We start from the raw sequence: 9,556 nt of genomic DNA on the forward strand, positions 1-9,556 counted from the left end.
AACACTGCTGCAGTTAAATATTTTACCCTTTGTTCTCCCTGTGTGATCTACAATAATAATCTGCTTCGTGTTGATATTTACTGCTGTGTTGCTGACAATTATCCGAAAGAGAAGTTGGGGTGCTTCACTGGGCTGGAAAAAGTTTAGCTAAATCAGAAAGCAGATCTAATTAAGCAAGTTTATTCTATATCTATAAAAGGCTAAGTTGACTCACGCATGTGCAATACATATAAAGCTCTCGCTGGCACCAATCGCACACGTGTGTTTTGATCTGTCATCGTCGATCGTGAATTTGGTTGACACTTCTATTATAGAGAAAGGGCAAATGGGATATTAAAATATTTCTTATAATTAATTTCCTTTCAATGTGCGCAAATCCGTGCACCGGGCCACTAGCATATAATGATTAAGAATATATTTAGGCAGCAGTGTGCCAGTAAATGTGTAACAACTGGCTGAAGTGGGGGGAGGCAGGGAGCCCTATTCGCAGTGCTGATAGTTTCCTTGGTGTAAATATCCCCACCATGGCCAATTTCAAGCCGCCAACCTGACATCACTGTACACGGATTTGGGAAGAGCAGATGTTCACAATTGGTTCTCTCAAGCTGGTAGGAACAGGCTCCAGCACACAGTTACCAGCTGGGGGACTATATCTGAATGAAACTCACCCTGCTCCTCATTATCTGTAAAGTGTGTCCTCCTCCTCCCCCCTAATGATGTGTTACCGTCCACACGTCTCAGTGCAGTGGTGAAGATCCTGGCCCTGGGCCAGCATACCTGGTTCAAATCCCAGTTCTGATGCTGGGAAACCGTGGGTGTATTCCTTTGTCTCTTTTCTCATCTACTACATTGAAACTTTTAAAAATAGGTTCTACTCCAGAGAGATGCTGTGTGGATTACATACCTTACCTGGCACACTCTAAAACAGCGATACCCCAACTCCAGCATGCATCAGGCTCACCCAGCAGGCTCGCTACAGCAGACACAGCTGGGCCTCACCCCTGAGTTTCTGATGCAGGAGGTCTTGGCTGGGTCCTGAGAATGTACATTTCTCACAGGTTCCCAGGAGGGGCCTGAGTTTGCATTTCTAACACATTCCCAGGCGTTGATGATATGGTGGGTCCAGAGCCCATACTTAGAGAACCACCACCCTGAACATCTCAGAATGGTCCCGAGAATCCATTATATACCAGCTGTTACATTGTCAATTCTAAGAGGTCAGAGCTATTGCCTCTAGATCAGTGGTTCTCAACCTTGGCTGCACATTAGAATCACCTGGGAATCTTTTTAAAATCCTGATTTCTGGGCCTCATCCTCCGGAAATTCTGTTTCTTTGTTACTAATGTTGTGGCCCCACCCCATAACAAAGAAACAGAATTTCCGGAGTATGGGGCCCAGAAATCAGGATTTTAAAAAGATTCCCAGGTGATTCTAATGTGCAGCCAAGGTTGAGAACCACTGCTCTAGATAAAGACCATGCCACAGAGACACCAAGGTTCTGCCCAAATGAAAATACTGTCCCAGAAGGGCTCCCCAGGACCTACAGCAACCTTAGCTGCCCTCAAACAAGGACTAGCAGGCAGAGCACCCATTCTTCCCCTGCCGTTCCCTCCACCAGTCAGTCAAGTTGACCCCATCTGAGTGTCCCCTGTGGGCCAGCTCTAAGGAATGAGTCAGGTTGGATGAAAGGCACTTACATTAAACAGGAATAAAAGACAGATTACTTCCTGAGGTCACTAACCAGAAGGAGAACTGCCCGAAGGCCAGCCGTCCTTCCACCTGCAAGTTCACCTGTTTGCTTGTTTTTCAGTCGTCACTTATATGCCCGCACAGCACTAACATTTATTGGTGACGACAGGGGCCGATAGGGGCCACTCTTAGTACCAGACATGAATGGATCTTGAGTGCAGCACAGAATTCATCTTCTGTGTCACTAAGAATTCATAATTTTCCCTTTTGGAGTTTTGCACTACACTTAAACAGCTCAAAATTATGTGACTTCTTCTAGTCACCTCTCATTACAATTACTGATTGCTCCAAGCCATTGCGTTCACTGTATAAACATCACAGAAATTCCGAATGGTTAAATCTTAATGAAGCTAATAGATCAAGTTGTTGGTTCTTGCTCAAATATGTCACATAAGCCACATGCCATGGTCAGACCACAGGGCAATGGGGGCGTATGTGTAAATAACCCAAGGGAAACAGGATGTTTACATCCCCCTCACTCCCACGAGAATTGCCTGGACAGTCGTTCCCGGCGGCCGGGGAGTGGCACACATGCTCTGTTTGATTCTGTGACCACTGGCACCATCCCTGCCCTGCACACGGCCCCATGGGAAACAGTAAATATTGAAAATCCAGATGGGAAACCCTGGGAGTCAGGCCCTTTCAAACTAACCTTTTAAAGCCTGTTCTGATTTTTAGATATATCCAGAACAGGGCTGGCATAACATTTCCATCTTACTTAATGGCTAGTTTTCTACCCTTTCATGTAATGCAGTGGTACACTGGGGCCAATATCAACGTTCCCTCTGTACACAGACCCTTTGAGTTGGCCCTAAGAGCCAGCTCTGCTAAGTCAAGAAACACTGACTCCCCACTGTCCGCACCCCACCCCCCGCCACCAGTCGCCTCCCTCTTTAGTACAGTTTTCACTCCGAAGGTAGGTAGCTGGTTCCTTCAAACACATTTCACTATGATAATCCCCTTCTTTCCTCCAACACTCAGGTCAGCCGCCTTTCTCCTCTCCTGCCATCTTCATAGTCTCTACAAAGGGAGGTGGGTGGAGAGAAAAGGGAGCTTTCTTCCTGTTTGTTCCTAATCGCATAGAACGAAGGTGCAATGCCAAGATGTCGAAACTCTATCTTACCCTTCAAACTGTGAGTGAATCATCTGACTCAAAAAAAATCCTAAATTAAAGATGGAATGAGGTGTAAACTAGCCAGCAACACAAAGCTAGAGAAATTTTCCCACATCATGTATTAGGTGCCTCGGCACTCACAGTAGACACTAACAGTAGGCATCAGCTAAGGGCCGCCCTCTAAAGCACGGGTGGGGAACCTTTTTTCTGTCAAGGGCCATTTGGCTATTTATAACATCATTTGAGGGCCAAACAAAATCATCAACTTAAAAATTAGCCTGCTCTATTTGATCAAACATTTAATTAACTCACCCCTAATGCCTTGGCAGGGCCAGACCAAATGATTTCTCCAGCCTTATACGGCCCTGGGACCCCAGCCCTGCTCTAAAGAAACCACTGTCCCATGCTCCCTAAAACCCAAGATGTTTTTCAATAAGGGATAACCCTTCCTTCACAACTAGAGATAAGGTTTAAAATGTACACCCTCAGCAGAGATAATAGTAACAAATTCAGTATAATATTTGCTATGTGCCACAATTATTCTAAGTGTCTTACACATAGTAATTCATTTCATTCTCACAACAAACCTGTGAGGAAAGAACCATTACTTTCAACCCCACTTTACACATGAGGAATCTTGAGCATCGGGATATCGAGTAACTTCTCAATCCACACACCAGTGGGATGTCTTCTGACCCAATGATTCCATCTCTAGGAATAAATTAACCCACAGGAACGAAGCTCTCTATACACAAATATACTTGTGGTGGCATCAAGTAACATGGGGAAAGTTGGAAGCACTCTAAACAGAGTAGCAAGTAGAGATAGCTAAGTCAATGCATTCATTTGCCGTGGGATTTGGACTCAGGCAGGCTGGCTCTAGTACCTTAACCACAACACCACTCTCCACCTTAGAAAGAGACTAATGCCCTAGCCAGTTTAGCTCAGTGGATAGAGCATCGGCCCTCGGACTGAAGGGTTCCAGGTTCTATTCCAGTCAAGGGCACGTACCTCGGTTGCAGCCTGGATCCATGTGCAGGAGGCAACCCATTAATGTGTCTCTCTCACATCGATGTTTCCGTCTCTCTGTCTCTCCCCCTCCCTTCCACTTTCTCTAACAACCAATGGAAAAATATCCTTGGGTGAGGATTAATAAAAAAGAAAGAGATTAGCTACCAAAATTTACACTACGGCCAAATGGCTGATATACAGAGCTCGTCCTGAAAGCAGTTTGGAAACGAGGGAGAAGTTAATGCCTGAATGATGAGGGACATGGAGGTGATTAGTCTCAGGGTCCAGGCTACATATTGCTGACCTCACGGCTTTGCCGGTTCTGGGTCTGGGTGCCCAGTTCCTTCCCGGAATCAAACTCCTTGCCTCTCCCTCCTCTTCTTCAAAATAAAAACTAAGCAGGTATTAATCTAGGTAGTGACCTATTCTTTTAGCGGAAATAATTGTGCTTTTATTCTCCCCCAATGCCTAGAACAGGGGTGGGCAAACTTTTTGACTCGAGGGCCACAATGGGTTCTTAAACTGGACCGGAGGGCCGGAACAAAAGCATGGATGGAGTGTTTGTGTGAACTAATATAAATTCAAAGTAAACATCATTACATAAAAGGGTACGGTCTTTTTTTTTTTTTTTTTAGTTTTATTCATTTCAAATGGGCAGGATCCGGCCCGCGGGCCGTAGTTTGCCCACGGCTGGCCTAGAACCATAAAAAGCTAACCTAACCCAACACAAAACTCCTCTCCCCCACTGAGGGTTGGTGAAGGGCCTTGTTAACAGCTTTCAGTGGGGGCATCGATCAAAAGCCTCAAGCTGTGCTCATCAAGAGCCTCCTCGCAGAGTCCAGATTCCAGGCTACTGAGCAGTGCTGCTAAAGAGGGCTTCCTCACGTTCAAAACCCCTCCGGTCATGCCAGGGGCAGGCCAGGGCACAGAGCTCAGATAGGACTGTCATGCCTTCTACAGTGGCCACACACACACACCCTCCCACCCACTGCTCATGGGTGTGCACAGCACACCCCGCCTCCCACACACCTGGCACACTCGAGAGAACCACGTGCACACACATGAACTTCCTTCTCCTGTCTATCCCTCTCTTGCCTCCTCCGTAACTCACCGCCGAGCTTCTGCCAAGGTGCGTAGGGACACAGGTGAGGCCTCCCTGAGCCTCTGCTCCCACGTGCACTTGGATATTTCCCACTTTTACTTTTGAAAAAAAACTTCCTTCTTTAATGTTCAGGGATGTGGACAAAGTTATCTGGCACAGAAATCAGGGCTGTCTTGGATTAAGGAGTGCACACCCTTGGCGTTTCCAGTTTGATGTTTGTGGCTCCAACTCCCTGTGAGCAATCTTGACGATCAGGACGTGTGGACACGGACACGTGGGATTTCTCTGGGGCCTGAAGTGGAGTCACACCCACTGCGTGGCTGGTGTGAGCCCATTCCTTATGGTGAGTGAGCCTACTAAGTGCACCTCAGCTCAGCTTGGTGGCTCTCCTCTCAAACTCTAGAATGCATGTTATGGGAAAAGGAAGGACACCGAGACATAGGGTCCCACTCTCGTGAAGGTCTCAGAATGTGTCTGCAGAAGGTCACGGTCAGCCTTCTGTCTATCAGAAAGAAACCAGGCCATGGGTGTGGGTGGGGGTGTGGGGTTGGCTCTGTGAGCTGTGTTGACGGTACAGTCTGCATGGATCAGTCGGTAGGTCATCATGTAGATGAGGTAGAGGCATCCCCCCCCCCACCCCCTGACACACACAACTCAGGAATTCTGTCCTAACCAAAGGACTCAGAAAAGCAAAGGGCCCCGTCCCCTTCTCTGTGAACTTGTGGGATCAGCAACGAAAAGGCAGCCTGACAGAAAAAGGGAAGCGCCAGCTAACAACAAAGACCAACTCCTTGTCTGTGAGAGGAAAGGTTTCTGAGGTAGCTCAAGGCACAGGCGTGCCTGTCAGACAAGAGTGAATGTCCCAGCTCCGCACTCATTGATCATATCGTCTCCCGGAGCCTCGGTTTCCCCCTCTCTGAAAGGGGGATAGTAACAGTGTCCTTCTCTTGAGGGCCGTGTGAAGATTCAGTGAGAAGATCTGTGTGAACTGGTTGGCACAGTACCTGGCAACTAGTAAGTGCCTGGTTAACAGCAGACAGGACCTCTATGATTTCACTATCTGTTAGAGAAGGATGGGAATTAGAAGTTTCCTGACTGCATGAACCTCGGCGTTCTTTCTCCTTCAGTTGCATTTGGTTTAGAGGTTTATTTTTCTGGCTGGATCAATGCCTCCCAGGTCCCACTCTGTGGGGCTGGAGTGGCCCTCGGGGTCCATCCTCCAGAATAGACAGGACCTACCTGGCCGCCTTGGAGGGCTAACTTCACCCTGTGCTGGAAGAGAATCAAAGAGGCGGGTGGGCCCATCTGGTCAGGCTGCTCACTAATAAAAGCCAGGACGCTGCAGAAGAAAGAGACAACTTTTCAGAAATGTGATGGACCCCCTGCTGTGACGGACAAACCATCTGTTTGTTCCATCTTGCAGATTTGGGAATGCCGCCTCAGAGCTCTTTCCGACAGCATCACAGCATCGGATGGAATGCTGTTTCTGTGCTCACACAGGGTGTTCTTTTCAACTCCAAACATAAACAGCTAGCTCCAAGAAGGGAAGAAATAAAGGGCTGGGGGGGGGGGGGGGGAAGCAATTACTTAGTGTTTCTTTTCTTTGTTTTTTTTTCCACTGGGGTAAAGTGGCATATAACATTATGTTCGCTTCTACTTGGTGTTTCTTTAAGGGATCCCTGGGTTGGAACTACTTGAGGGTAAGTTAAACTTTTTTTTTTTAATTGATCTCTTTTTTTAAAGAGAGAGGGAGGGAGAGAGAGAAAAAAACACCTATGTGAGCATAATGTCTGATGCTTCCTGCTTGCCCCCTACCAAGCCCGAAACCTGGGCGTATGCCCTGACCATGAATTAACTGGCAACCTTTTGGTGCACAAGATGACACCCACCATCTGAGCCACCGGGCCAGGGCATTAACTCTTGATCAATACCCAATATAAGTTGGAAGGAGCAAAGGTTTTAAAAATTAGCTTGGAAGAGCCCTGGCCGGGTGGCTCAGTTGGTTGGAGTGTTGTCCCGTGCACCAAAATGATTGCAAGTTCAATTCCCAGTCAAGGCACATACCTAAGTTTCAGGTTCAATACCCAGTCAGGGTGTGTAAGGGAAGCAACCAATCGATGTTTCTCTCTCACATTGATGTTTCTCTCTCCCTCTCCCTCTCCCTCTCCCTCTCTTTCACCCTCCCTCCCTTCTCTCTCCAAAAATCAATAAAAACATATCCTCAGGTGAAGATTTTTTAATAATTAGCTTGAAAGATTTTTTAGTAATTATCTTGAAAGAAAATATATAAAGAACTGAAAAGCAACTGAAATATATAAAGAACACTTTCAATAATAAAAAGTCCAACAATCTAATTTTTAAAAAATGGTTAAAAGATTATAATAGGTACTTCATCAAAGAAGATAAGCAAATTCCTAATAAGCACATGAGAGGATTCATCACCAGTGAAATACAAATTAAAACCATAATGAAATAGCACTATACTGCGATTAGGATAGCCAAGGTGTGTTTTTTAACACGACAATACTACGTGTTGGTGATGTGGAGCAACTGGAACTCTCATACCTGGCTGATGAGAATGAAGAACAGCACCACGGCTTTAGAAAACATTTTAGAGGTTGCTTATAAAGTAACACCTACACTGGGCATACGACCCAGCAATCCCACTCCTGGGAAATGAAAGCAGGAGTCTGCATAAAGCCTTCGACACGAGTGCTCATAGCAGCCTTAGGCATAATAGCCCAACCTGGAAATAGCACAGATGTGCAGCCACAGGTGAGTGGGTAAACGGCTATGGTGTGGCGATGTCCCCACCTGGAGCACTGCTCAGCGATAAAAGTAAATGAAGTAACGTGCACTGTGACATAGGTGAACCTGAAAAACACTGTGCTGAGCAAACTAAGTCAGACGCAGAAGACTACAGACTGCAAGCTTTTATTTCCATGACCCTCTAAAGAAGACAAACCGGATGTACAGGGGCAGAAAGCAGGACGGCCAATAGGTGGGGCTGGGCTTGGGGGAGACCGAAAAGGGACATCAGAAAGTCGGTGATTTTTTATCTCTGTATCTCTTTAGCTGTAGGAATAGGGATCAGTCTTCCTTACCCAAACACATCTTACCAAGTAAGAAAGAGAAGAAATTGCTAATGAGAACTTAGCCTAAGAATAGGTTTTTCCTATTCTCCAAGGTGAGATGATAATAGAGAAAGCTTACGCATACTTACTCTGTGCCAGGGCCCTTTCTAGACTCTTCCGTTATTTAGTCCTCTCAGGAGTGCATGAGGTACATACCGGTATCATCCTTGTCGCTGGGGAAACTGAGGCACAGAGGAGGCCTCGGGCAGGAAGCGTCCTAGCTGTGAGTAGCAGAATGAGACTTTGGGTGCGGAGTGTGGCCCTAGGAGTCTGCTTCCTTAACCACCCTGCACCTTGCCTCTTGGAGTGGACAGTGTTTTGGTCCCAGAGACCTGAGATTCCCAGAATGAAAGAGCTCTCCAAGGAACGGAAGGCAGGAGACAGCCTCTGCACTAGCACAGCTCTAGCTGGCCAAGGGGGGCACTTCCCAGCAGGGAAACGGGTTTTCCTGCATTGAATTTTGTTTGAAAGGGAATGGGCAACTCTGTGCACAGGCGGTTTTTCCTGTAGGCAGGAGAATGGGTTCAAGTAAAATCCGAAAGACCCTTCCCATCCCTTGCATGTGGATAATGGGCAAAGATGACACACACCTGGGCCAACATACTGAGTCCCAAACTAGTTCATCCAAGAAGGGGCATGAAAACACACTTGAGAAAAAAACCAGGCCCACACGGGTCCCAGGATGAAGGAAACAGCCAATTGAGAGGTGGCATCTGGCGACTCCTCTGTGTGCAAATGGGACTAAACAGGAAGATGAGCGATAAGGTCTCAGGGCCCCTCTGCAGGGGCTGGCTGAGCTTCTCTTTGACTAATCCCTAATCCCCAAAGGCTGGATCCAGGGAGGCTGACCTCGGTGCCATTACTGATAGACAAACAAATGGCCTGAGCATGGAAAGCTGCCCAAACCAGCCACCACGAGGATGAACCAGCCCCTTCCTAGAGCAAGGTGGTAAGCAGGAGGACCTCCTGGGAGCCCCCATCCCTCCGAGTCTTCAGTCGCAGCTACCTACTCACTCAACAGCTCCAGCCCACCCACCTGAGGTGCGGCCCAGCTCGGGGTACAATCTTGGGGTACTTTTCAGATTGTCTTGTGCACACACTGTGCATTTTTAAATTTCCCACTGGAATGAAAACTCCACGGAGGTGGGTACCCAGCTTAAACTCTGTCCATCCACCTCAGCACCCACTAAACATTAATAATGGAACGTACTCAGTGCATGGAAATCAGGAAGGGAGGGGGGAGAGGGAAAAGGAGAGGAAGGAGAGAGAAAACGAGGCAATAAATGAATGAATTCCTATTTCCTTCAAAGACCAATAATAGTAACCAGAAGTGATACGAAGAAGCAAACTTCCACCCTAGCCGGTTTTTCTCAGTGGATAGAGCTTTGGCCCTCGGACTGAAGGGTTCTGGGTTCGATTCCGGTCAAGGGCATGTACCTCAGTTGC

This window comes from Myotis lucifugus, unplaced genomic scaffold (genome assembly GCF_000147115.1).
Source record: "Myotis lucifugus unplaced genomic scaffold, Myoluc2.0 scaffold_560, whole genome shotgun sequence".
NCBI classification, from domain to species: Eukaryota; Metazoa; Chordata; class Mammalia; order Chiroptera; family Vespertilionidae; genus Myotis; species Myotis lucifugus.